The sequence below is a fragment of the Miscanthus floridulus genome, chromosome 4 (assembly GCF_019320115.1).
Source record: "Miscanthus floridulus cultivar M001 chromosome 4, ASM1932011v1, whole genome shotgun sequence".
Taxonomy (NCBI): Eukaryota; Viridiplantae; Streptophyta; class Magnoliopsida; order Poales; family Poaceae; genus Miscanthus; species Miscanthus floridulus.
In genome coordinates, this window is record NC_089583.1 from 37,481,998 (window position 1) to 37,509,588 (window position 27,591).

Sequence of the window (27,591 nt, forward strand, 5' to 3'; positions counted from 1 at the left end):
AATGGGGGACGCTGAGAGTTGCTGGGGAGACAGTGGTGCTGCTGTGGTGGCGAATGGGTGGCTCAGCGAGGCTTGGCGTGGCTATGGCGACGGCGGAGGCGAGGAGGTGCTCGGCTGCTGCTGCGGTGAGGAAATGAGGCCGAGGAAATGAAAATGGTGAGCACAGGAGGGAGCGGGCGGACGCTAGGGAGTCGAAGGCGTGCGTCTGCCTGCCTTGGCCACGCTAGGCAGAGCGCTGGCAATGCGCAGCCAGCCCCGCGTCCACACGGCGGCCAAGGCCTGAACCGGTCGGCCACTGAAGAATTACGATTCAGTTCATTCAGTCGAGCAAGTAGCAGCCTGACAGTGCGTTTTTGAATCGATCAAACTCCTAATCCGTGGACTTCTAGCCAAAACTTCCTAAACCAAAGTTGAAGCCCGAAGTACCAGCTACACATCTTGTTCAAAGAACTTGTTCTAATTCACAACAGAAACAGAGTAAAATCATCCCAAACATCGGCTGTCAGCACGGTTAGGGTACAAGACTTAGAAAAATTTCTTAAGTGTTGAAATCTTGATTTTGCTGATTTTTGTGGGACCAATTCAAGCATGTTAGGAGCTGAATCAGTTAATGACCTAAAAATAAACGTTGTTCCTTATGTCAAATACTACAACTTTGCTTTAGTGATTTCCTCCATGCAAGGTCTCTAACACCTAGTTCAAACTTGGTCAAACAAGCTACATTCAAATGATGATACATACTTAAACTATGACTTAATGACCGAATTAGCCCTAGCCATAAATACCAAAGTTGTTCATGATGATATTCTAAACATGTTTAAGCTATTTGCAAGGTCACACAATCATCTACATGTTTACACTCGTGATCATATGCACATACACATGGAAACATGAAATAATAAGAATGTTGCATACGTTTCAATCAAATGTTTCAAGTGTCAAAGCTTATATATGAATGCTTTATGATCATGCTCATGCTATGCAAGTCAAGTTATGCAAGGCTAACACCTGAGGTGTTACATTGTACTTCCTCTAACCAGAATGCACATTTACTAAATTTGGCATATAATTTGTGGTCTCTTAATCATTGTAGAACAATGCGGAGATGTTCCGCATGTTCCTCTTTGCTCTTAGAATAGATAAGAATATCATCAATGAACACCGCTACAAACTTATTCAACTTGGGCATGAAAACTGAGTTCATTAGGTACATGAAATGAGCCGGGGCATTGGTCAGCCAAAAGACATGACTAAATACTCATATAGACCATATCGGGTAGTAAACGCTGTCTTCGGCACATCTTCCCATCTAATCATAATCTAGTGATAGCCTGATCTCAAGTCTATCTTTGAGAACACCTTAGATCCCGCAAGTTGATCAAAAAGCAAATCAATTCGGGGTAAGGGGTATTTGTTCTTTATGGTGACTTCATTTAACGGCTGATAGTCAATACATAATCTTAAGGTTTGGTCCTTTTTCTTCACGAAGATAGCAGGGCATCCCCAAGGTGATGAACTGGGTTGAATGAAACCCTTGTCTAACAACTCTTGTAGTTGGATTTTTAATTCTGCTAGTTCTTTGGGTGGCATCCTATATGCTCTTCTGGACACAGGTGTCATTCCTGGTTTTAGATCAATTCTAAACTCTACATCTTGGTCTGGTGGCATACCATGCAGATCATCGGGAAAGACATCCGTAAATTCACATACCACCAGAATTTTCTCGGCTTCTTCAACAGTAGTTGCATAGACTGTTCCAACCATACTCTTAGGAAAGGGAAGTTGGATGAGAAGTTGGGTTTTGCTGTCAGGTACATTTACCCTTATGGTTCTACGCATGACATCTATGATAGCCCCGTGTTGAGTTAACCAGTTCATACCAAGGATCGCATCTATATCTTGATCCTTTAATATCAGCATATTGGTAGGGAACTCATATCCTCCCAAATCAATAGGTACATACTGAACTATTTCCCTTGTATAGATTCATCCCCTAGGCGACTGTATATGATATGGTTCTTTTGTCTCCCCAATAGTTATCCCATGCTTCACAACAAATGTACGATTAATGAATGTATGGGATGCACCAGAATCAAATAAGGTAATTGCAGGATGCTTAGCAATGGGAAACATACCAATCATTACTGGTTCTCCTTCTGGAATAGATTCCACCTGAGTATAGAAGACCCTTCCAGTTTTCTTCTTAGCCTGACCCTTCTGACTATTCTGAGCATTGCCCTTGTACTGATTCTGAGCTTGAGTAACAGGGGCTTTAGGTGCATTAGGATTACTCTTCCTGGGATATGGACATTCTTGGGAAAAGTGTCTGGGTTTACCACAATTATAACATGGATAATTGTGATTCTAGGGAGTAGCAGTGCGGTTTGCATTATTTGTATTATTTTGCTATTGCGGTGCTTGATGAGGATAAGGCATATTAATTGCACGGCGAATAAAGATTTGTTGCCTGCTTTGCCTTTGTTGTGGGCGGAATGGCGCACAGCCATGATTCTGAGGATGGTAGACCATCTTTTGACGCTTTCCACTTAATGATCCGGAAGTAGATACTCTCTTTTTCTTCGCCTCCTTATGTCGGCAGTAATTTTCCTCTGAAGCGATAACAATGTTGACTGTCTCATGATAAGTTGCATTGCCACAAGTTGCCATCATGGTATGAAGTTTGGTGTTCAGGCCTCTTAGGAAATGATTCTTCTTCTTCCTGTCAGTATTCACATACTCTATAGCATACTGTGACAGGTGATTGAAGCACCCAATATAGTGCATCACTGGGTGCTCCCCTTGCTTAAGAGCCAAAAACTCTTCTAACTTCATGGTCATCACACCATCTGGAATATAGTGTGCCCTAAAGGCATCCTTAAACTCTATCCAGGTGATTTGGTGACTAGCAGGCTATACAGCTACCAAATTTGCCCACCAGGCACCAGCAGCTCCTCGGAGTTGCTGTACCGCAAACCTTGGTTTCTGAATCTCGATAGAGTGAATTAGCTCAAACTTTTGCTCTATTGTCTGGAGCCAATCGTCAGCTTCTAAAGGCTCTTCTACCTTAGAGAACATAGGCGGACGTGTGTTAGTAAAATCAATATAGGTTGACTCATCATTTCCATTATTACGGTGGCCATGATTAGGGTGTGGTGCCTATTGGTTCTGAGCCAATTCCCTTAACAACCTAGCATTCTCAACCGTTGCATTGATGAGTGCGGCTATGGCATCTGCCATAGTCGGAGGCATTGGTGGAGGATTTGGGATATCATCATTGTCTTGCGAGGTACTTGCACCAGCTCAGGTGATAGGACGAGGCATTTGTTAGAGAGACACGTTTATTTACATTATTATTTATTGAAAGCAGTTAAAAGATTTCATGCTACAAAGGGTTACTTATTTATATTACATGTCTTGTATCCCACAAGACAACCCTGGTTTACTAGAAAAGTAGTAAAGGAACTATTACTACTCCAAGCTCTCAGTCATCGATGTCCGTGTCCATACCGAACGAAACCTCATCTTCATCTGAGAAGTACACTAATTCCTCAGGGTCCTCCTCCTCTTCTTCATCCTGGACTTCTCCTAGATCTATAATCATTTCTTCATCTGTAACTTCACCATCCCCATGAGGAGGATGAAGTTGAGCATACATCATGTGGACATTCTCAAGAAGAATGGCATTGTCCATCTCCAGGTCTTCTACGTAGAACTCCAACTCATGGATGCATTTGTTGGTCGCATCCTCTCGTGTCCAGGCTTCATTTCATAACTCGGTGTTCATGGTGATGTCCCTTCGCATTTCTGCCAGCTTCTCTTGATCTTTGGCATGAGCTCGACGAAGAGTGTTGAGCTCCATGGTAAGGTTCTCGATGTTGGTGGGATTGCTTGAAGATCCTTCATCTCCTAAGGTCCTAGAACTTCCTTCACCAAGCTCATGGTTTCACGGTGCCAACTGGTGACGAGGGACTCCGTGAGGTCCGGTGGACTTGCGTGCGGTTATCTTGGTCTTTGCCATAGCCTATAGAAGTTAGGGTAGGACTATAAGAATAGCTTGAGGATAATGGAGGTTAGCAAGAATGGGATTGACATTACTTACCCAACCACTTTTAAGGGGAATTATTATGCAAGGTGTTCAAGCATGATGCATGAATCAATCTTACGAATCTAGGTACAAAAGATTTATATAATCAAAAGTACTAGATTTTTAATACATAGGACAAACCTAATCATATTATCTGCCATGAACTTTCAAATAAGATAGGATTGAGGCTAGATCAGAGGTAAGAAGAAAGAAATTTGAACTTCAAAATATCAAGTTTACTTTCTTTGATCCAAATCAATTTGAAGGTTTTCCAAAGTAACCTACAATGATCTTAGATAGGACCTGCTCTAATACCAGCTGTGGCAGAACCTCCTAAGAAATCGGACCCACGTGCATCTATCATTGTCTCAACAGACCTCTAATAGTGTACACAAGTTCCCAACAACTTAACAGGTCTATCGGGTGTCCTCGAAAAACCCGAATCATCCACGAATCTTTTATGAATAAGATCCCAATCATAGACATTGCAGATTACAACAATTTTCAATATACATATCAGAGATTATAAAGTGGAAGACTTCAGTTTTAATATTACAAACCAGTTGTTTCAAACTTACAAAACCATAAGTGTCATCCAACCATAGTAGTGGGATAATATTACATTAACATTATTTTTCATACAAACTAGTGCCTTGTACAAAGGCCATTCATCATTCCTCATCGTCATCGACTTCAAACACTGACATGCAGCAGGGACCAAAACAAGCCTACGCATGCAACTCACCAGCAACAAGGGTTAACAAACCCTGAGTACAAAAGTACTCAACAAGACTGACCTGACGTAAAAGGGGGTGAAAGACTTTAGAGATGCAAGAGTTGGGACAAGGTAAGGATGTAGCAAGATTCAAAAGTTCTTTGCCAAAAGCTTACTATTCTTGATCCTATTTTCAAGTTTTTCCCCTAAGTCTTCTTGGTTCATTATCTCAAACTAAGTGTTCATATCCCATGTTCCAATCCTTCTCATTCCATTCCTTTTCTCAAGTTTTAATAATTCACCAGTCCTGCATTGCTTCTATAATGAAACGAGTCTCCATATTCGTGGAGCACTAGCAATTCGAATTGATTCAAGTTCCAGCTGGGGATTCCTTATCACATGACATATGTAGAACTTAATCTTGCATATATCAACCTCACTATCGGATCCTCCTATACTAAGCCATCTCCACGCCACCCGAGAGCATAGCACACCTCTAATCCGGCCACATTCTAGCCACGAGGGTACACGCTACTCCTGCCATCTCTCCACTCCTAGTGCGTGGGCATTCGTCTTAGTATCGGATTAGCCGAAGTAGGCTTACCAGAGTATGTGACCAGTACTACAAAGTGTCTCGTTTAGAAGATCCACAATGAGTGGCCTTTAAGCGACATAGTCGGCAACATTACCCAACATTCAAGATAAGTCACCCGACTAGTCTCTAGTTCATTCTATCTTCTTTCTTTCTTTGGCCAGTATGCCATCTTTGATTGTATCGAAACTTTTACTTTGAAAGCCTACCATAAAGCATACTAAGCATTCTACGCATTTGTAAATGAAATCATCTTCAAGGATGCTAAACAATTAACAAGGTAGGCAATCCACCAAGTAGGTGACATTTGAAATAATCAACTTAATGCAATAGGTAACATAGGTGATAAACTTTTCAAAGTAAACAAGGTAATGGTTTAATGCATAAACCGGGGCTTGCCTTTGTTGACGATCTCAGTTTCTGGATCAGTACCACAAATATCGAATCCTGAGACAACCAAGGATTCTTCCATAACTTGCTCAACTAGGATCAGTTCACTCTCGAGTTCTACATGAAATAATAACATATGCTTCAACATGATGATAATGTAAACATGATGCTTTCATGGTGCATGAAATATAATAACACCTTGAATACAACTTTCCTTCATGGTACAGTTGCAAGCCAACAAAACCAACTTGCAATTCTACCATCAAGGACCACACAAAAATGTTTACTAAGAAACCCTACATTCTTATAAAGAACTACCCAAAGTTTCACTCCAAAGTTCTACCCTTAATGAATGAAACCACTCATTAACTAAACTCTAACCAACACTTTAATGACCTAGGGCTTATGATCTAGGGCTTATGACCTAAGTGACTTGACCAAATTAATCTTGAAACCCTACTGGTCACAAAACAAAAATCAAACTCTAACCTAACACTTAGGGTTTGCTTTTATTCATTTTTTTAATTAATTTGGAAATAAGCCCAAAACAAACTTGTTCCAAATGACCTCAAAATTTTACGTAAGTTTCCTCATGACAAATTAGTGTACCAAAACAAATTTCATAATTTTTGAAGTTATACAGTGGCCTACAAAAATTATGGAAATTACATTTATTAATTAATTGACTGAATTTTTGAACATTAAAAATTTATTCAAATTTCAAGTTTCATATTTTTAAACCATAATAGAACATGTACAAAAGCTACACACAAATTTTTAGAATTTCTAGAGCTGTAATTATTTTTTTATGAATTTCCAAAGTTTCTGTACTATTCAAAATCCAGAAAATACAAAACCTCACTGTTCTCTCCCTCTTCTCTCACTGACAGCCAGGACTCGCTTGTCAGCGACACAAAACAGGACACGGCAGCGCTGCCAGCACCGGTCGGCCAAAACGCGCCGACGGCGAGACTCCGGCGAAGCATACCGCACCAGCATGACCAACAACACCCCACGAACCTATCCTGACCCTCAAAACAGTAGCAGGCGCACCGGAGGAAGCTCTACGTCAGCCATGGCAGCCACGGTGGTGCAGACACGGCGGTGCATGGTACAACACCGGCTACAATGCGGTAGAGACTAAAATGGAGAGAGCATCATGCTCAGGAGCTCACTGCGAACACGACGGTGTGCTGGGTGAAGGCGGAGACGGACTAGAGTGTCCTAGCCACGATGAGGTCGGTGGTGGCGGTGCTTCGGCCGACTCTAAGGAAGAAGACGTCGTGCGGTGGCGCTGAACTGCTAGAGACAAGGTGAGCAGGCCTAGAAGGAGCGGCAGGTCAAGGCGAAGATGTTGGCAAACACAATTAACACGAGGTGCTACGGTGAGGATGAATTTCGCAGGCACAGCAAGGTCACCGGCGGTGAGCAGATGGGAGGAAAAGAAGAACGACGGCGGTGGGTGCTCCTATTTATAGAAGGGGAAGGTGCGTCTAGCTTTGCCAGCTCCCAAACGAGGTCGCCACGGAGACAAAAATGTGTCACCGTGTGAGGAAGCGGTGAAGACGGTCGGCGGCAGCAGCTCGGTGGCGAGCAGGCAGTGGCGCCCTGCTGTAAACGGATTTTTGAAATATTTACAGAATTGCCACTGAGTTCATTTTACAAATTACTCCCAAATTCTCTAAAGAAGTTGAAAATCTCCAAAAATAAAAGTTGTCCAACATTTCAAGTTCTACGACTTTGCTTAAATGAACATTTTCAAATTCTACCTCTTTTTTGAAATTTGAATTTGGGGTGCATTTGAATCATTTCAAAATTACTCCAAATTTTATATGTAAACTTTAAAAACTTTGAATACCAAAGTTGACCCTTATAAAATAAGCTTCAACTTTGCTTTTTGTCACACCCCCAAATTCCAAATGGATTTTGAAATAGACAGAAGGGGCAAAAAGGACTTTTATGATTTAAATTTGAATTCACATTTGATTTGTTTACCTTTTTACTTAACTATGCTTTTTGACCATCAACATGGCCCATTAGGGTTATTTGAGTCAATTGACACATGGTCTCACATGATCACATGAAATTTGACCCTTGTGGTCATGATCTTTATTTAGAGTTTTGGATCACATACATCACATAAAATAACAACTTATGAAATAAAGCTTATTTAGTGAATGCATTCAAAATTTTCTACTTTATGAATGTTTTGCAATGCATATGATGACATGTCAAGTTTTAGTGCTAGGTCAAAACACCAGAGGTGTTATAGCCTAAGCATTTTTGTTTTTGACAATAAGCTCCAACTCACTTCAATAATCCATACACTGATAAAGTATCTCGACTAGAGACATCCACCCTAGCATTTTAATAGGTACAAGGTGAGAATCAAACCCTGGTTGGCTATGTGACATCCTCCACCCCCACTAGCCAATTCATCTTAGGGGGATTCTCCATACCCTGATAAAGTAAAACATATGCTTATCACAAGTATCCTAAAATTATGTGTATAATGTTGTGACACAAAAGTGACACATAGTCTGTTATAGTACTGAGAACCATTCCCTTGTGTATTGTTCACAAATTTTGGTTCCTCCAATAATTTGCTCCAGTACAATTATATTATTCTCAATTCTCATTCTTTGAAGTTTTTTGCATACCCTAGCTTTATTGTATACTTTACATATAAAGTTGAATCATATTGTAGTGATAAAATTATTGTTATTAATGAGTGTGATATAAGAACTTAAATATAAGCTTATAAGAACCTAATGACATGGTTATCCATTCAGGGTCTCAGTGGTCAACCGTTCTCAGGTCCTGATATTGGTGGTTTCGCTGGAAATGCCACTCCAAAACTTTTTGGAAGATGGATGGGTATGGGTGCATTGTTTCCATTTTCACGTGGCCATACAATAACCGAAAGCAATGACCATGAGCCATGGTCCTTCGACAAAGAGGTATATCTTTATGCTCCCTATGGTGCGCTACTCACACAACAACACAAGCATGCACATAAACTACACAAATAACTATTTTCTCACACTCTAACTATTCCATGAATCACTTAGTTGTAACCCCTATATGTTTTCCACACTTAGTCCTCGAACTAGAATCAAGACTACTTAGAACCCTACCCTTGTTTTTAACTAGCAGATTTGCCAAGTGGATATAGTTTGAAGTGGCATAGGAATGAGTCAAAGCCATCTCGATAAATAATGCAAATCATAATTAACCATGCCAAAAAATGCAAGTCATGACTACATCTCAGCTGGTAGAAGGGATCAAGTAAATCATAACTATATGTATATAACTACTCTCTTTAACATGCCAGGAATCCCTGGCCTCTTAGGTCGTCTGCAACTGCTCGGCATTGTTCTTTTTCTCATTTTTTATTTTTTTAATTATTTTTTATTTTAAAATTTTTTTATTTTTATACCTTTTTCTTCTTTTTACAAAAGTTTTTTCCCTCTGATTTTTTTATTTTTTCCTCTTTTTGCTTCTTTTCACGGACATTTTTTCTCCTCCAAAAAAACCGATGCAGCGTAGCACGCCCATCGTGCTAGTTAGTTACATCAGGTAAGAACTCTAAAAGTAGTGAGTGCCTCTAGAGGAGAGTGGCTAACTCACTACCAATCAAATTTATACCATTTAGTATCAGAGCCAAATCATGATGGAACATGTTCAGTTGCTAAACCTTGTTTGTTGCTATTTTAAACGCTAGTGCTGTTGATACACAGCCTACACCAAAACTCGAGGACTTGAAGGGTTGGAATAATGTTATACAAATAAGGCTATCTAGTATTCATCTTTTTCTTTTATCAAGATAGCACTTGCTAATTGAAAAACTTTGTATGTCTTGCAGTGTGAGGAAGTTTGTCGCCTTGCGCTACTAAGACGGTGCCGGCTACTACCACATATCAACACTCTTTTTTACCATTCACATACAAAGGGTATTCCAGTTGCTACTCCAGTTTTCTTTGTGTAACACCCTAAAATTTGTAATCTTTTAAAATAGTAAATTTGATTTATTTATGCAATTATGTGTGCATTAAAACATAGGAAAATAATATTTTTTGTGAGATTAAAATCAATCATAAGGATAGATATATGTTGATGCACTCATGCTGCAGCATTTTATTTAATATGTTGAGTGGTTTTGATTTAAACTTAAAAGGAATCAAAAATCAATTGGAAATCAATTTGGAAATTTGATTTGGAAAAAGAAAAAGGAAATTCATTTCTCTCCCCTCCCTTCCTCATTCTAGCCCGCCGGCCCAACTCTCCCCACCAGCCCGCTCACCCCCTTCCCCTTCTCCCCCTCCTCTCATTTCCTTCCTAGGCCGGCCCAGCTCGGGTGGAACCGCCGCCGCCGCGCCCTTCCCCTTCCCTCTACCACTGATGGCCTGGGCCCACGTGTTGGCGCCGTCTCCAACCTCCCGCATCACGTGGTCAAGGTAGCAACCGTCGCCCGTGCCCACTCGCGTCGTGGGAGCGTCCTCCCCCGCTCCCTGGCCTCTACAAAAGGCAATCCAAACCCATAGCCGCCCTCTCTACTGCCTCCTCCGCTCCATTTTTGCATTCGCCGAGCACCCGGAAGCCGCAACCGCCGCACCGAAGAACGCCGAGGTCCACCGTCCGCCCCTCCGCGCGGTCCGCTATCCCCGAGCCATCTCCGTCCTCGTTTTCCTCGGCGGTGAGACCCCCTTGCTCCCCTCCATCTCCCCATGCCATTATTTCCTAGTTTCATGTCCTCTAGGGCCCAATCCGCGAGTGCCATGGAGTTTCCCGCCGCCGGCCATGGCCACCTCCACCACGGCCATGTCCTCCGGACGCATTCTTGGCCTGGCCGAGGTCGCCTGCACCCCCTCTCTCCCTCGGTGCCCTCGATTCATCGAACCAAGGCCCATAGTCCCAAATCAAGCGTGCCAGCGAGCTCCACGTCGCTGGCCATGGTGCCCTGCCGTGAGAGCACTGTTCCTGGCCGGTGTACTCCTTCTCTCTCCCTCCAGCTCTAATCTGCACCGTCCAATGCTTGATCAACGGCCACCGATGGCCGATACCCCTTTGCGGGTCATTTTGCTAAAGAGACCCCCAGGTTTTGCCAAATAGAACCCGCAATCCTCGACCGTTTTAATTATTCCAAAATTGATTTTATTTAAATTTAGAAATAGTTCATTCTATTTACAGAAATGCCACTGCATTGTTTTGCTTATAAAATCGTCGTTTTAGCTCCGAATTGACCCATTCAAATTGCGTTAGTTTTGTAATTGCATAGTCTACGTGTTAGTACCACTGTTAACCATGTTTGCAACTTTTAAATTTTATGGTTAGGTTTAATTAAATAAATTGCTATAGGAAACCCCGTTTAATTCATAACTTTCGTGTTTTAGCTTCGTTTTTCGTGAACTTTGAGTTGACATGATCTTAGTGAGACATAGATTCTTTTCATAAACATTTTATCTTGTTTTCTATACTACTAGTGTACTATTCTAACCATAGGATTGTTTGCTTTGCATGAATGCCTTTGGAATGCTTGTATGTTGCTTTGTTGGTTGAGTTCAGACGGTGAGGAGAACGTTGGAGACCAAGAGTTCTTCGGAGACCAGCAGGACCAACAGGAGTTTGTTAACCAAGGCAAGTATAGCATGGGATCTACCTTGATGTCCTATTCACCCTTATTAATTACTCATTTGCATGTGTCTAATTTTGATACCCGTAAGGACATCCTAGTGGTTGATTATCCTATTCCCTTGTCTCCTACGGGTTATATGCATATGGGTAGTTGCTAGTGCTCAATGTAACTGTACATGATCCAAATAATGAATAATGGTTCTATGGAACGAAAAGGTAAAATTTGCTTTTAAACAACTAAATTATAGGGCGAAGGAGCAAATGACTTTTAATCATGATGCTCTCGGCCCTCCATAAGGACTTATCTATCGACAAAAGCTAGGGCTGACAGTGCAACCGTGAGAGTCACATGGCTCTGACTTTAGCTCAGTAATAGGACCTTTTCTAGCTTGTTAGAGGTTATCTTTATAGTGCAAAAGGGGCTTGCCATGTTGGGTATAGGACTGCCCTTGTTCTTATGTGTATAGCCACGAAGGATTTGTGCCATAGGAAAGGGGGGTTCCAACATCTACCTGCCGAGGAAACCTAGTGGCCCTAACTTGTTAGAAAAAACTATGAAATGGCTTCATAGTGTACCCTGCCCACTCACCTTGACAGTGATATGGGAGTAATTAACCTAGGCATATGGGAATCACGACTCACGATGAATGTGCACAACCTCTGTAGAGGGTTACAAACTGTTATAACAGCCGTGCTCACGGTCACAAGCAGCTCAGAAAACTCACAGAATAACTGGTTATTTATTGCTGTTCATTTATGATGTTCTATGATGATAATATGATACAATTGATTCTGATATCTGATCATGTGGGTTTAATTGGGGCTCAAGCATAACTTGATAATAGTTGATGATAAAATCATGACTTACTAAAAGTGCTAACTGCAGTAAACCAGAGTCATCATTTTTGAGCTTTCATAACCCCATGGTATCTTGTTAAGTATGGGAAGTACTTACGCTTGTTTATTTTCAATATTTGGATAAAAATCCTGGATGGGTAACAGATGTCAATGAGTGTGAGGAGTTTTCAGAGGACTTTTAGGCTTGTGGTCAACCAGTTGACCATCCCTATGTTGGAGCTTCCACAAGAGAGTTGTCTTTTTATCTTCCGCTGTGTTGTGTAAGACTATGTTATGGTATTAATCATGATGTAAGATACACCATGATGATATTTTTGTAATTTGTCAACTTATGTGTGTGACTGATCCCTAGGCACACATGGGTTTAGTGCATTCAATTTTATCCTTAAAATTGGGTGTGACAAATTGGTATCAGAGCCATGTTGACTGTAGGACGCAAGCCTAGTTAGAGATGGTCATTTTAGCATCTTTGCTCCACTGATTTCATGCTTACTGTCTTATCCTTGTTATTTTATTAAAACATTTATGCTTTTCATACCTTAATCTATTATATAAAATGGTTAATTCTAATTCTATCTTACTCTAAATATATAGATGTCTTGTAATCCAAAGACCGCCCGCCTTAGCACTATAGGCTACCATGCCATGTTCACCCCCCATGCTCCATAGGTGGAGAAGGAGATTGTGGTCATCTCTAATGATGAGGAGTGGATGGCTACCCCGACTCCTGCACCAGCACCTACTCCTACTCCAGCTGTTGCACTAGTCTATGTTGTTGCAGCTACCCTGATGGAGTCATCAGCTACTTCACCTATGCCTGTGCCACCCCCAGCTGTCCCTATGGTGGATGAGGAGATGGGCTGGGCGTGCAAGTATTACTTCAAGCAAGCCCCAGAGACAACCTACTACCACACCCTCCTTACTCAGATGCTAGATGACTACTACACTGACCTGCACGCCTCCATCAACTATCACTGTGCAGAGTACCAGCACCCTTTGGAGGCAACTTTTTGGAAGGTAGAACTGGTTGTCACCGCCTGGAATGACATAAAGAATGCACATGAGGTGGAACGACATAAAGAATGCACATCTCTAGGTGCACATAAGATTATGCATCCCATTTTATCCTTAAAGTTGGGTGTGATAGATTGTTATCAGAGCCATGTTGACTATAGGACGCAAGGCTAGTTAGCAATGGTCGTTCTAGCCTCTTTTGCTTCACTCCTTTCATGCTTCGCATCTCACACTTGTTATTTGCTAAATTTTATGCTTCTTTTGCCTCACCTGTTATGAAAATTATTGTTCCTACTCTAACTAAATCTAATTATGTAGATGCCTCGTGCCAATAAGACCGCTCGCATCAGCACCGGAGGCTACTACTCGCCTCGTGGCTTGTATGAGCCTATGGATCCACGTGAGGAGGAGGAACCCTAGGAGCAGGAAGTTGACTCGCTAGCACTTGCACCAGCACCTACGCCTGAACCACTCTAGGAAGAGCCCAAAGAAGAAGAACCTGAGGAAGTGGAGGTCATTGTATTGTCTAATGAGGAGGAGGAGGAGGACACCGTTCAAGAAGATCAGCCTACCCCTACCATAGGATGGACTACAAAGATCTGGTACAAGCCGGGGTGTGAATCCTCCATTTCACACCACCGACTTATGGGGATTCTTCAGACCTACTACGCTGATTGGGACGTAGCTGTGGAGTATGTCTGTGAAGAACATACGCACCCTCTGGAGGACACTTATTGGAAGACTAAGGTGTGCATCTCCATTAGGGATGAAGAGAAGGAAGCATACCAGCTGGACGTGAGCTATTCGCATCATGCTCATCATGCCACCATGGAAGATGGCATAGAAGATGCAGCCGCTGAAGCCTGCATGGGTCTTCATGGCCACCGTTTTGAGGATATGAAGGAGGACCAATATTGATTCCTCCCTCATCAACACCCTGAATTGGAGTGGGCAATGATAGACCCTCAGGGCATGGATCCAACTACTCAAGTGATGGTACACTTTGGCTGTGAGTTAGTAGGGAAGATTCGGTGACTGAAAGATCAGTTAAAGGCACAGCAGGAGACACTTAAGAGGTACCAACAAATGATAGATGACCAAAGGGAGTGCCTCAGCCTGCCAAAGATTTATGAGAAGCTTCCCCATAAACATCGCCCATAGGTGTTGGAGTTCCTGTCTATGTAATAAGACGTTAGTAGCACGGGTCAAGTTGAGTCAAGTCGAGTCTAGTAGTGTGGTGTGAACTTTGGTGTGTCTTGTTGATTTATTATTATGTTTATGTGTGAGTTGGATTTTTGTAATGAGTGCTAGAACTTTGTGGGCATGTCCGCAAGTTCCATAGTTAAGAATATTAAAGTTTGAGTCAATAAATAAATAGTTGGAGTTGGTACATCTTGTTCTCTTCGATCTGTTTTTCAGAGTAGTCTACCCTTATCACAATACCCATCTAAATCTACTTGACCAAAAATTATAACCTTTTTATGGGAATAACTATACTTAAGTATTTTTCTAATGCCGCTGGAATCACCCCTAAATCTGATTTTGTTTGAGAGATATAGCTGTTTCAAGTTGAAGTTTCTGCGCAGCCTGGAATCTAGAATAGTTTCGGTTGTGTCCTATTTTTAATTAACCTAACAATAGAATCTGGGCATGTAGTCTGAATACAAGTTGTAGATCATTTCTTAAGCTTTCCAACCATGTAAAGAACACCTCTTTTGGATATCTAGAACTCGAGATATGACTGTTTTACCGAGCTACTAATGTTGAAACTTGTCTAAAAAAATTTTAGAATGTATTATATATCTCTTTAAGTGTCTATAATTTGGAAATCTCTAAATTTTGAATATTTGTGTCAGATGTCTGAAAGAAGAAGAGGCCGAGGTCATGGAGGTGTTCCCCCACATCCACCACCACCACCGCCACCAACTATTGAGCAACTTTTGGTAGTGTAGACATAGCTTATGCAATCACTGGTGCAGAATCAACCAATTGATGGAGCACCACGTGATAAGCATGGTGAATTCTAGAAGGGCCGCCCCCTGGTGTTTTCACATGCCACTGATCCACTAAAAGCAGATGATTGGCTTTGTGCAGTGGTGAAGCAACTCAACATAGCGTAGTGTGACGACTAGAAGAAGGTGTTGTACGCATCAGGACAACTCCAGGGAGAAGCCTAGCACTGGTGGGAGGCATTCGAGTATGGACGTCCCAATAATGCTCCTCCTATCACCTGGCTAGAATTTAGAGAGAATTTCAGATCCTACCACATACCTGAAGCATTGATAGAGCTAAAGCAGGAAGAATTTAGAGCTTTGAAACAGGGGTCCATGTCTATGGCTGAGTATCGTGACAAATTCGCTCAGTTGTCATATTATGCTCCGAATGAGGTGGCTGATGATGCTGATAAGCAATGCCGCTTTCTCAAGGGGTTGTATGATGGTCTGCAACTCCAGCTTATATCCAATACATACCCCAATTTCTAGATGTTGGTGAACCACGCTATTGTGATTGACAATAAGTGCAAAGAGATGGAGGCTAAGAAGAGGATGCTTTAGGGATAGGCCTCTGGGAGTAATACTCATCTGCACACCAATCTATAGCAAAGCTTCTAGCAAAGGCACCGGGGCCACCTAATTAGTGGAATCGCAACCCAAACTAGCAGCATCCACCATACCAGCAGCAGAATGGCAATCAATGCCCTCAGCAGCAGAGTGGCCAACAGACACCATGACAGGGTGCACCCAACAACACCCCAATGAAGACCAGTGCCCCTAGCACTCCCAACAAGTGTTTCCGTTGTGGTAAGGAGGGTCATATGTCTTATAACTGCCTTGAGAGGCCAAACCAGTAGACCCCACAGAGGTAGAATAGTTATCAAAAGCCAGCACCCAACACAGGAAAGGTGAATCATGTGTCTACAAAGATGGCGCTTACAGAACTAGAAGTCATGCTCAGTACGTTTGATGTCAATTCCACTCCTACCACTGTTCTTTTTTATTCTGGAGCTTCGCATTCTTTCATATCACAAGCATTTGTTAGAACGCATAGCATACCCTTATGTGCCATCAAAGATTACATATTAGTAAACTCACCAGGAGGTAGTATGCAAGCTTCTTATCATTGTCTTCCAACTAGTCTATCCTTAAGGGGGTAGAGTTCAAAGTGAGCCCTGTTGTGTTGAGAATATCTGACATTGATGTGATTCTGGGTATGGATTGGATGATGAAACAACAAGCAGTGATTCAGTGCAAGGAGAAGATAGTTGTTGTGACCACACCGACTAGGGACAGAATTAGTGCCGATGTTGTAGTACAGAAGCAGCCGATAGCCATAGTGAACCAGCTTGATGATAGCGCCAACAAGGAGGACCTAGTTGTGGATGAGTTTCCAAATGTGTTCCCTAATGACTTGCTAGGTATGTCACCTGACCGTGACATTGAGTTTATTATTGAGTTATTACCTAGAACTACACCTATAGCTAAGCGTCCATATAGAATGGGGGTTAATGAATTAGAGGAACTTAAGAAACAAATAAAGAAGTTGCAGGAGAAAGGTTTCATTCATCCTAGTTCGTCACCTTGGGAAGCACCAGTTATCTTTGTTGACAAGAAGGATAGTACCTAGAGGATGTGTGTTGATTATCGATCACTAAATGAGGTTACTATCAAGAACAAGTACCCGCTACCTAGAATTGATGACTTGTTTGATCAGTTGAGAGGTGCTTGTGTTTTCTCTAAGATTGATCTTCGTTCTGGTTATCATCAGCTGAAGATTCATGCAACTGACATACCCAAGACAGCTTTTACTACGAGGTATGGTTTGCATGAGTACACCGTTATGTCATTTGGATTGACCAATGCACCTGCATACTTTATGTAGTTGATGAATAAGGTGTTCATGGAGTTTTTGGATAAGTTTATGGTGGTATTTATCGATGATATATTGGTATTCTCCAAAATAGAAGAAGAGCATGCTGAACATCTAAGGTTGGTCTTGTAGAAGCTCAGGGAACACAAGTTATATGCTAAGCGAAGCAAGGTGATAGATGTGTTGAACTAGAAGCCATCGATCGATGTGGGAGAGATTCGTAGTTTCTTGAGATTGGCTGGATACTACAGAAGGTTCATAGAAGGCTTTTCTAAACTTGCCAAGCCTATGACAACTCTATTGGAGAAGAATGCTAAGTTTGTGTGGTCTGAGAAGTGCTAGGCTAACTTTGAGGAATTGAAGAAGAGGTTGACTATAGCCCCAGTATTGGTTTTGCTATATTTGAGCAAGAACTTTTCTATCTATTGTGATGCATCTCATCAAGGTCTCGGATGTGTTCTTATGCAAGAAGGAAGAGTAGTGGCCTATGCATCCCGACAATTGAGAAAGCATGAGCTAAACTATCCTACTCATTATTTGGAGTTAGCAGCAGTGGTTCATGCTATGAAAATATGGAGGCACTATCTTATCGGACATAAGAGTGATATATATACTAATCACAAGAGTCTAAAGTACATTTTCACTCAGACAGATGGACAAACTGAGAGGACTAATTAGATTTTAGAGGACATGTTGAGAGCTTGTGCATTGCAGTACGATACAAGTTGGGACAAGAGTTTGCTTTATGCAGAGTTTGCCTTATGCAGAGTTCTCATATAACGACAGTTATCAAAACAGTCTCAATATGGCACCTTTTCAAGGCTTTGTATGGACGAAAGCATAGAACCCCATTGTTTTGGAATCAAATGGGAGAAACTCAAGTATTCGGACCAGATGTTTTAAGAGACGCAAAGGAGCAAGTAAGGACAAGATTCATTTTAAGGGTGGTAGAATTGTAACACCCTAAAATTTGCAAGATTTTAAAATACGAGAAAATAATTTAATTATGGATTTTGTGAGCATTTAAATTTAGAAAAAATGATAACTTTGTTAAAAATAAAATCAAATAAAAGGTTTACATACATGTATGTGCATACATGTTGTTGCATATTTTATTTGTGATGCTTTGGTATGATCAAAATCTGCAAAAGGATTTAAATTTGGATTTGAAATTATGTTGAGAAAATTAGAAAAGGAATTTAATTTTCTCTCTTCTCCCTCACTTGGCTCTGGCCCAGATCAGCCTTCTCTCCCGCCACGGCCCGCTCCAGGCTTTCCCGCGCAGCCCGGTTTCCCTTCCGCACGGCCTGTTTCTTTTTCCCCATAGGTGGCCCATTCTCTCCGTAGCCCATCACCGCGCCGTTCTCCTCTCTTCCCCCACGTGACGCTGACTAGCTGATCCCACGTGACAGCGTCTTCTTCCCCTCGGTGTTACCAAACCAGAGTCTATTGTTGCCTCCGACTCCACAGCTGCCATGCATCGCCCTTGTTGTGCCACCCAAGCCACCCGCCCTCATAAATAGTGGCCTGCACCACGCGCCGCCTCCCTATCTTGCTTCCGAGCCATAGCCGCCTCACCGAGTAGCTATGCCACAGCGAACCCTAGCGTCGCCATCACCGTCCGCTTGTCGAGATGCTTCGTTTCCCTTCGCCATCGACCGATGTAAGTGGCCTGGTTGGATTCGCCTTGTTCTCCTCTTTCTACCCATGCCCTCGATTCATCCAATCATAGCCGTAGACCGGGTTTTACGTGCGCCGCCCATCTCCAGCCATGGCGTCATTGCCAGCTTACCGCCAGCTTGCCGCTAGCATCCTCTCCCCCTCCCGTATTCGGACGGCCATTTTGCAAAAGGGCCCCTGCAATTTTCTAAGTTCAAACCCACGGTCCAAAGCGTATTTCTAGAATACGTTTTCTTTTTCAGAAAGCGTAGTTTCTTCGGTTAGATCTAAAATACGCTTTCATCTATTTACAGTTTTGCCACTAGTCTTATTTAGGCCATAAAATCTTCGTTTTAACTCCGATTTGATCCATTCAAGTTGCGTTAGATTCGTAATTGTGTAATCTACATGTTCATACTACTATTAAGTATGTTTTTAACTTTTAAAATTCAAGGTTAGATTTAATCTATTATTTTATTAAAGGAAATCTTGTTTAATTCATAACTTCTTTGTTTTAGCTCTGTTTTTTGTGATCTTCGCGTCTGTGTGTTCATAGCGAGATGTACATTCGTTTTACAAACTTTTCATCTTGATTTTATGTTGTTGGTGTACTGTTCTAATCTATAGTCATTGTTTGCTATGCATGATTGCTTCTGGATGCTTGTGTGTTGCTGTGATTATCGAATATAGACAGTGAGCAATTCATGGGTGATCAGAAGTACTACTTTGACGAGCAAGATCAATAGGAACACTTTGTTTAAGGCAAGTATAGTATGAGATCATCCTTATTTCCTATCAACTTTAATACATTTAATTCATATTGCATGTGTCACCTTGATAGGGATTCCCTAGAATTGAACTTATACCTTGCCTCCTATGGGATATGCATTGGGTAGCTTTGCTAGTGCTCAACTAAACCATGATCTTGTAACTTGACTAATGAAATATGCAATAAACATTAAAGCTTAACTTTTTAGCAACTTAGAAATAGGGGGCTAGAGTATTTAGCTACTTTCTAAATGCTTCAGATTCATCTTCCAAAGGACTTATCAATAAGAGATCATCCAAGACTTATAGTACAGCTATGAGGGTTACATGGCTTTGGTTTCAGCTCAGTATGAGGAGTTTTTCTAGTTTGTTAGTGGTTACCTTTATTGGTGTAAGAATGGCTTGACATATCAGGTATAGTGTGGCCTCTGTCCCCTTATGTATAGGTTGTGCGTCATTGTGCCATCGAAAGGGGGGCTCTACATCTATTTACCAAGCAAATCTAATGGCCCTAACTTGTTAGACGAACCTTTAAAAGGCTTCATAGTGAACCCTGTCTACTCACCTTGGAAGTGTTTTGGGAGTAATTAACCCAAGCATATGGGTATCATGACTCACAGTAAAAGTGTACAACCGCTGCAGAGTATAAAACTGGTATATCAGCCATGCTTATGGGTACGAGCGGCCTTGGACCCTTACGGAATAGATGATCACTAAGAATTATCCGTTTATGCTATTCATTATTCATGTTTACATTGATCATGTATTTGTCGATGTTTCACCACCGATAGCCTGCCACGGGGGTACCCGGGGCAGTTTGTTCGGGCTTTAGCATATGCAGAACTCGATGGTAAACACAAGAGACAGTCAATTTATCCTAGTTCGGGCCCTCGACCATGATCGAGTAATAGCCCTACGTCCAGTCGGCGTTAGCCTTTGCGTTGGATTGATTGTAAAGTGTTGTGTTACATTGTGTTTCTAGGAACCCTGCCCTCCTTTATATAGTCAGGAGGACAGAATCCTAGTTAGTTTACAATGAGAGTTCCTAGTAAGATTACAGAATAATACTACTACTAAGATTACATTGGAAGAATCCTAGTTAGACTAGATCTTCTCCCTTCCTTGCAGGGTATCCCGTGGGTCCCGCACCGACAAGCCCCCAAGCACTTCATGGTTGAGCTCTGGAAGCCTTGTCTTGTTCCTTCAGGTCTTGTCGAGCAGGAACAAGCATCGTCCGAGTGCTTTCTTGAGCAAAACCATGTAGCCCTTCGTGAGATCTTCGCATGGTGTGTACCTTTTTGAAGAAAAAAGTACTCCCATTTGGGTATAGCCCCCGAGCCTCTTGCTGTTTGGCACAAGGAGCTGGAGGTTCTTCTCTTGAAATCGCTCTGATTCTTCATCAAAGGGCTCCAGAGCATATACCTGGGTTCTTTGTCAAAAAGAGCTCGGATATAGCTATGTCCGGGTTCTTTTTGTCGTGTGGCCTTGAAGTGGTCTGTCTTGAAGAAGTCTTCTGAGTGATGTGCGCTTTTTTTGAAGGAAAAAGGGCACTCACTGAGTGTAGCCCCCGAGCCTCTTACTATTTGGAACAAAAAGTTGGAGGGTCTTGAATCTTATGTTGTTTGAAAAACTACTGTCTTGAGGAAGTCTTCTGAGTGATATGCGCTTTTTTGAAGGAAAAAGTGCACTCACTGAGTGTAGCCCCCGAGCCTCTTGCTAGGTTCTTTTATCCAAAAAGAACTTGGATACATGTTCTTGGCATGTTCTCTAGTAGTCTGCTGTTGTCAGGTGTAGTTGTATGGTGGTGGTTGATAGTAAATGCTGTTTGTTTATGAGTTGCACAGTGCTGGTATATTCTTCTGAATATGCTCGTTCTTGAGTACTGCTCCTTCACGCCTGAGTCCTCTTTCATTGAATTATGTCTTTTCACTTGTGTCCTTTGTTAGGTTTATGCCATTGGTGCTCCCAGTCCATGTGCACCGCTTCTTTGGCCTATAAATATCCTCCTTGTGTGTTGTTTTGATTCATCGAGCATTTTGTTGCGTGGTCTGAAATTTCCGTAGTCTTGAATATGGTAGTTTGTGAAGTAGAGCAGCCTCTGGGCATATTTTGCAGTTCTTATGTATCTTTCTGTAGCTGGAGGGAGTCTTGTGATAGGGATTAGAGGTAGACTAATCCCGCAATAGCATTGTACTTGGAAGTACGTGGCGGTACTTGGAGGGAGTCTTGTGATGTGGGATACATTCCTTCATCTGGCAGTTCTGGGTTGATCCTCGTCGCCTGCCCTAAGACTGTCCGATGTAGATCAACACCATATTCAGCATCACATCGGACTTGGGTAGACAGATGTCTACCGGCCTTCTCTACTCCATGTTGTCCCACCATGCTACTGATTTCTGCCTTGGATGCACTGCGTCCATCCTTTGAAGAAAATAGTGTAGCCAAGTGCGATTTGTTCTATCGAGTAGCAATTTGGAATACGGAGTCATTCTAGAGCCTAGCTGTGTCCAGGTTCCTCTTTGCAACCTTGCTTATCATAGTGCCAAGTTCATTGGGTCTTGTAAGATGTGTAATCTTCTATTTTTTGAAACCATTTATAATGGAAAGAATCTTGTCTTCTGAGTTGTTATTCTTTATTCTCCTGATGTCCCAGTTGTTTATGAGATTCTCGAGTTCTTTCTATAAGGACCGGGTTGTTGCATTCCTTGTGAGGTAACCCTTCTTTGCTTCATGGTTGATGAGTTCTTTTTGTAGCAATATGATAACTCCGCCGTGGTGCTAGATGGATAAGTCTGAAATCTGCCCATTGAACTATACTGTTGTGTGGATTTGTGTCGTCTGTCATTTTAGCTATGTCAGTAAATGGACTGTTGCATCCTCATGCCGTGTTAAAATGGGCCTGGTGGGCCACGTTTTTACTGGTGTAAAATCTATTTAAGGGCCTTTCCTCTTCTTTTTCTTTACTGCCCTGATTTTCCCTTGAAACCCTAGTCTTCAAACTTCCACCACCACCATTGTTGTCGTCATCTGAGTGCCACCATCCAAATCATTATTGCCTCCTAGTTCTTTATTGCTCCTGCTAGTATATGGGTAGGAAGAAATCAGCGAGCAGGTCCCAAGCAGCCATTGTAGATGAGGAGGCATCACTTTCTGTGATTGAGAATCAAGAGTTTATGGCCATGAGGGATGCTCAGAAGATTTGGCCGGCTCCGACAACGACTGAAGATTAGCTTCGTGAGCTTGTTAGCGATGGTCTAATTCAGAGCAAGGACATTGCTGATTGGAGAGCTCTAGGCGAGCATCGGGTCCCTACTCCTGGTCCTGGTGAGATTATTCTTTTTGTCTCCTTTATCTGTGCTGGACTCTGCCTTCCTACTTCTGCTTTTCTTCACCGATTTCTCAACTATTTTGGGATTAGCCTGAACCATCTTGCTCCCAATGCTGTCCTTCATCTTTTTGTTTTCGTTCATCTTTGTGAAACTTTCCTTGGAATTCCTCCTTCTCTTTCTCTCTTTTGTTACTTCTTTTGTCTAAAACCACAACCCCGCCATGATGACACCAATGTTCTTGGTGGCTACAGGATTTAGTTTCGACAGGGTCTTAAGAGCAAATTCTTTGACTATGACCTGGTTGATTCTATGAGGGATTGGCGTGCCGACTAGTTTTATGCCACCAATTTGATTCCTCATCTTTCTGTTCATTCTGGATCTGGTCCCTTGGTTAATGACCGATAGGAAAAGAACCCCCTGACGACGGATGAGAGCCAAGCGATCAAACCGTTTCTTGAGAGGATATGTACTTTGAAGTAGCAGGGCTTGACCGGCTTTGGTATCGTCTCTAGTTTTCTTCACCGCCGTGTTCAGCCTCTGAAGGAGCAGGAGAATTTTGGGTTTGAGTACTCTAGGGCAGAGGACCCTTCTCATATGGTCCTTGCCCTTGAGTTGACTGATGAGGAGGTGCTCGAGCATCTTTAGAAGATGCTAAAAGGAGTAAGCGTCGTCTCGCTTGCTGTCCTTGAGTATAGTGCTAACAACCCGCCTCCTATTGTGAGTTGTTTTTTCTTATGTGGGTACTTTTTGTATTTCTTTTGCTGTCTCCACTTTTTGCATAGTCTTCCTTGTCTTGTTATTTTACTCTTTTATAAGAATTGGGGCGTAATTTCGCTGATCCGATTCCCCTTGATGATTGCTCTGCAAATGTGGAGGCTGGGGATAGTCTTGCTGGGGCATCCTTGACCAGTAAGTTTCAAACCACCACAATATTTCCTGGCATTTCTTCCATAAACCTTGATGTATATGTAGAGTATGTTCCTCGTCAAGTTCTTCGAGCTCCTCATACTATCGGAAAGAGGGGGCGAGCAGATAGTTCTTCTTCTGCTCTATCTGCTGCCAAGAAGTCTCATCAGTCGAGTACTCGTCTAGGTACTCCAGTTGTAGCTAGCATGCTCTTAGGTGAGCATATTAATACGCTCTATCCTTTTGTTGTTTGTTTTTATCTTTGGCCGAGTACTTTTGTCCTTTTTTAGCTAGTGCTATGGTGGCCTTGGTCGAGAGTGAGGAAGAAGAGGATGATGATGCTGCCCTTGTTACTCGTCGGTGAGTTGTTTTCTTGTTTTCTTGTTCTTGAACCCCTCTTTTTGTTTTGACTTTGGTCTTGTTCTCTTGTAGTAAACGGTCATTAGGTTCGAGTTCTTCTGGGGCTCTAGTACCGGCCATGCCGCTCCTATCACTGGGTGGCGGTGATGTTTTTGCTGCTATAGTTCCCCCTCTTAGGTCCTCTATTGGTTTTCTAAAGAAGAGGGTAGCTGAGTGACTGATTCCTTGTTATGCTTCTTTGCTTCTGTTTTCTTTTTCCTGACTCATATTCTTATCATTGAGTTTTCTAATCATCTTGTAGACCCTCGCCTTCTCTTACTCCTGAGCCACCCTCTTGTCAGTCCTCTGGTGCGCCCCCGCGTACTGAGTCAAAGGACTTAGAAAGTACGGTCGGTGAGGTGGCTGTGAGGGATACGGGGCCCCCTGGTGATCATGCTGCTTCGGATCTGCTAACTCCGGGGGTGACCATGGCCATGGGGGTGTATCCATCTAAGGAGGTAGCTAGGGCTTCCCAGGATATGGCCATGGTTTTGCCTTCTTTGCCTGCGCCGACTTCTCCTTCTACCTCTCTTGGTACCGGTGCTCCGCATTTGGATGATGATGTGTTGCATCAATTTGATGCTACTCATCGGTTGTCAGAGTTGACCGCTGCCTGGGGAAACTTGGCGACCTTTGTGACTTCTTTTGGGGAAAAGCTCTAGGTAAGTTTTTCTGAAGTTCTTTCTTTGAATGTTCGTCTTTCTTCTGTCCTTATATCTTGTTTTTCTCTATCTTTTTGCTCAGTCTTTTTCCCATGATCATACCGGCTTCTTTTTCTCATCTAAAATCAAGAAAAAGTTATCTTCTGAGGTGAGTACCCTAAAGGCAGAGCTTGACCTCTATCGGGCCGAGTTGGAGACCGAGCGTCAGACGCATTAGAAGGAGGAGATGGCTCTCTATGCCTGGGTGGTTGAGGCAGAAAAGCAGAGGGATGTAGCTACCCAGGAGGCCTTGAAAAATGTGGAGGCCATGAAGAAAGAGTGCACTAGTATTGCGAGTTCTTTTTTGTTTCCTTTTGTACTCAAATTTGCCTTTCTGCTGACTTGTTTTTTATTGCCTGGTCTAGCTCTCCGAGTTGAAAAGCAGAAGCTCTCATAGGGTATCGAGGAGATGAAGACACTTGTTCGTACTAACCACAATAGGGCTGAGGAGGTAATTACTCGAGCTGAAGAAGAACTCGTGCTTGCTAAGTTGATTAGGCGTGGAGCTGACAGGGATCTTGTGTAGGACCAAAAATCTATCAAAGTCTTGACTGGCAAGTTGGCGATGGCTACTGAGAACTGGAATGCTTTGTGGAAATCCTTTCAGACAATAGCCGGTCTTCTCCAGACTTCAGCGGATGATGGTCAATCTTGGGCTCAGTTTATTCCCCAAGTGCTGACCTGTTTCTAGGAGTTTGTGAAGAGGTGCGCCCAACTGTGTACCAGAAATGTTCTTTCCCAGGTCCAGGTTCTTTCTCTGGAGTTTCCTTTGTCCAAGGTTGCTGATGAAGCCGAGAGTCAAGAATATCTGGATGCTGTTGAGAAGGTGGAGCCTGAGGTCGAAGATTTAGCTAGGAGGATTGTTGATAATCTTAACATTGACAATGCTTGATGTAATTGACCTTTGTACTCCAGCTTCTGTAATAGAACGCTAAACTTCTTTTTGAATGAAGATTCTTTATTTTTTGTTGATATCTTCTTTGCCTGTATTTCTTCATCTTGTAAACAACCCGGTTTAGGTAGATCATTGTCTTGACAAACTTTCTTGATCTGTCGAGTGCTTTTCTGGCTTTCATTTGTGCCATGTAAATAACTCGATATATGTAGATCGTTGTCTTGACAGACTTTCTTAATTTGACGAGTGCTTGTCTGGCTTTCATCTGTGACTTGTAAACAACTCGGTATAGATCATTGTCTTGACAAACTTTGTGTTCTTGTTAGTACTAAAAAGACTTAGGACTAGCGATCTCAAGTATCTTCAACTTCTTCTTTTTGGCTTAACTCGGGATGTGGTCAGCATCTGGTCCTTTCCCTGGTTGCAAAAACATTCTAGGATCGACAAGCCCCCGAGCCCTTCCTGGTTGAGTTCTGGAAGCCTCGTCTTGTTCCTTCAGGTCCTGCCGAGTAGGTACAAGCGTCGTCTAAGTGCTTTCCTAAGCGAAACCGTGTAGCGCTTCTTGGGATCTTCTGAGTGTAGCCCCCGAGCCTCTTGCTATTTGGAACAAGGAGCTAGAGGGTCTTGTCTTGAAATTGCTCTGATTTATGCTCAGGCTTAGTTTCAGTCGTTTTGATTTTTGGTTTGGGTGTTAGCTTATTTGCTACCCTCATCGGCGGGCTCAAGCATCTTTTCAGCTCTTTTGCTCTTGGACGGTATGCTTAGGTGTATTTTCAGCCATTTTGCTTTTTGGTTCGGGTGTTAGCTTATTAGCTACCCTCATCGGCGGGCTCAAGCATCTTTTCAGCTCTTTTGCTCTTGGCCGGTATGCTCAGGCGTATTTTCAGCCATTTTGCTTTTTGGTTCGGACGTTAGCTTATTAGCTACCCTCATCGGTGGGCTCAAGCATCTTTTCAGCTCTTTTGCTCTCGGCCGGTATGCTCAGGCGTATTTTCAACTATTTTGCTTTTTGGTTCAGGTGTTAGCTTATTAGCTACCCTCATCGGTGGGCTCAAGCATCTTTTAGCTCTTTTGCTCTCGGCCGGTATGCTCAGGTGTATTTTTAGCCATTTTGCTTTTTGGTTCGGGTGTTAGCTTATTAGCTACCCTCATCGGTGGGCTCAAGCATCTTTTCAGCCCTTTTGCTCTTGGCCGATATGCTTAGGCGTATTTTCAGCCATTTTGCTTTTTGGTTCGGGTGTTAGCTTATTAGCTACCCTCATCAGCGGGCTCAAGCATCTTTTCAGCTCTTTTGCTCTCGGCCGATATGCTCAGGTGTATTTTCAGCCATTTTGCTTTTTGGTTCGGGTGTTAGCTTATTAGCTACCCTCATCGGCGGGCTCAAGCATCTTTTTAGCTCTTTTGCTCTCGGCCGATATGCTCAGGCGTATTTTTAGCCATTTTGCTTTTTGGTTCAGGTGTTAGCTTGTTAGCTACCCTCATCGGCGGGCTCAAGCATCTTTTCAGCTCTTTTGCTCTCGGTCGGTATGCTCATTGGAAACAACTCGGGGAAAGCCATAATAAGACATATGTTGTCGAGAAAGAACCATCTTTATTGATCATGAACATTGATAAGTCATAATAGTACATATGTTGTCGAGGACACCATCTTTATTGATCATGAACATTGATCTCTTGTGGCTTGTATATATATTCTTCCTTGAGTTGTTTTCATACGTAGAATCTTCTTAGTTGGCTGATGTGCCATGTATTGTTGACTTCTTTTCTGTCTTTGGTTATC

The 27,591-nt window shown here is 42.5% G+C and overlaps 1 pseudogene; it reads left to right on the forward strand.

Annotated features, from left to right (window-relative positions):
- Positions 1 to 27,591, forward strand: part of LOC136548397 (uncharacterized) — a 124,150-nt pseudogene that overhangs the window by 86,878 nt on the left and 9,681 nt on the right.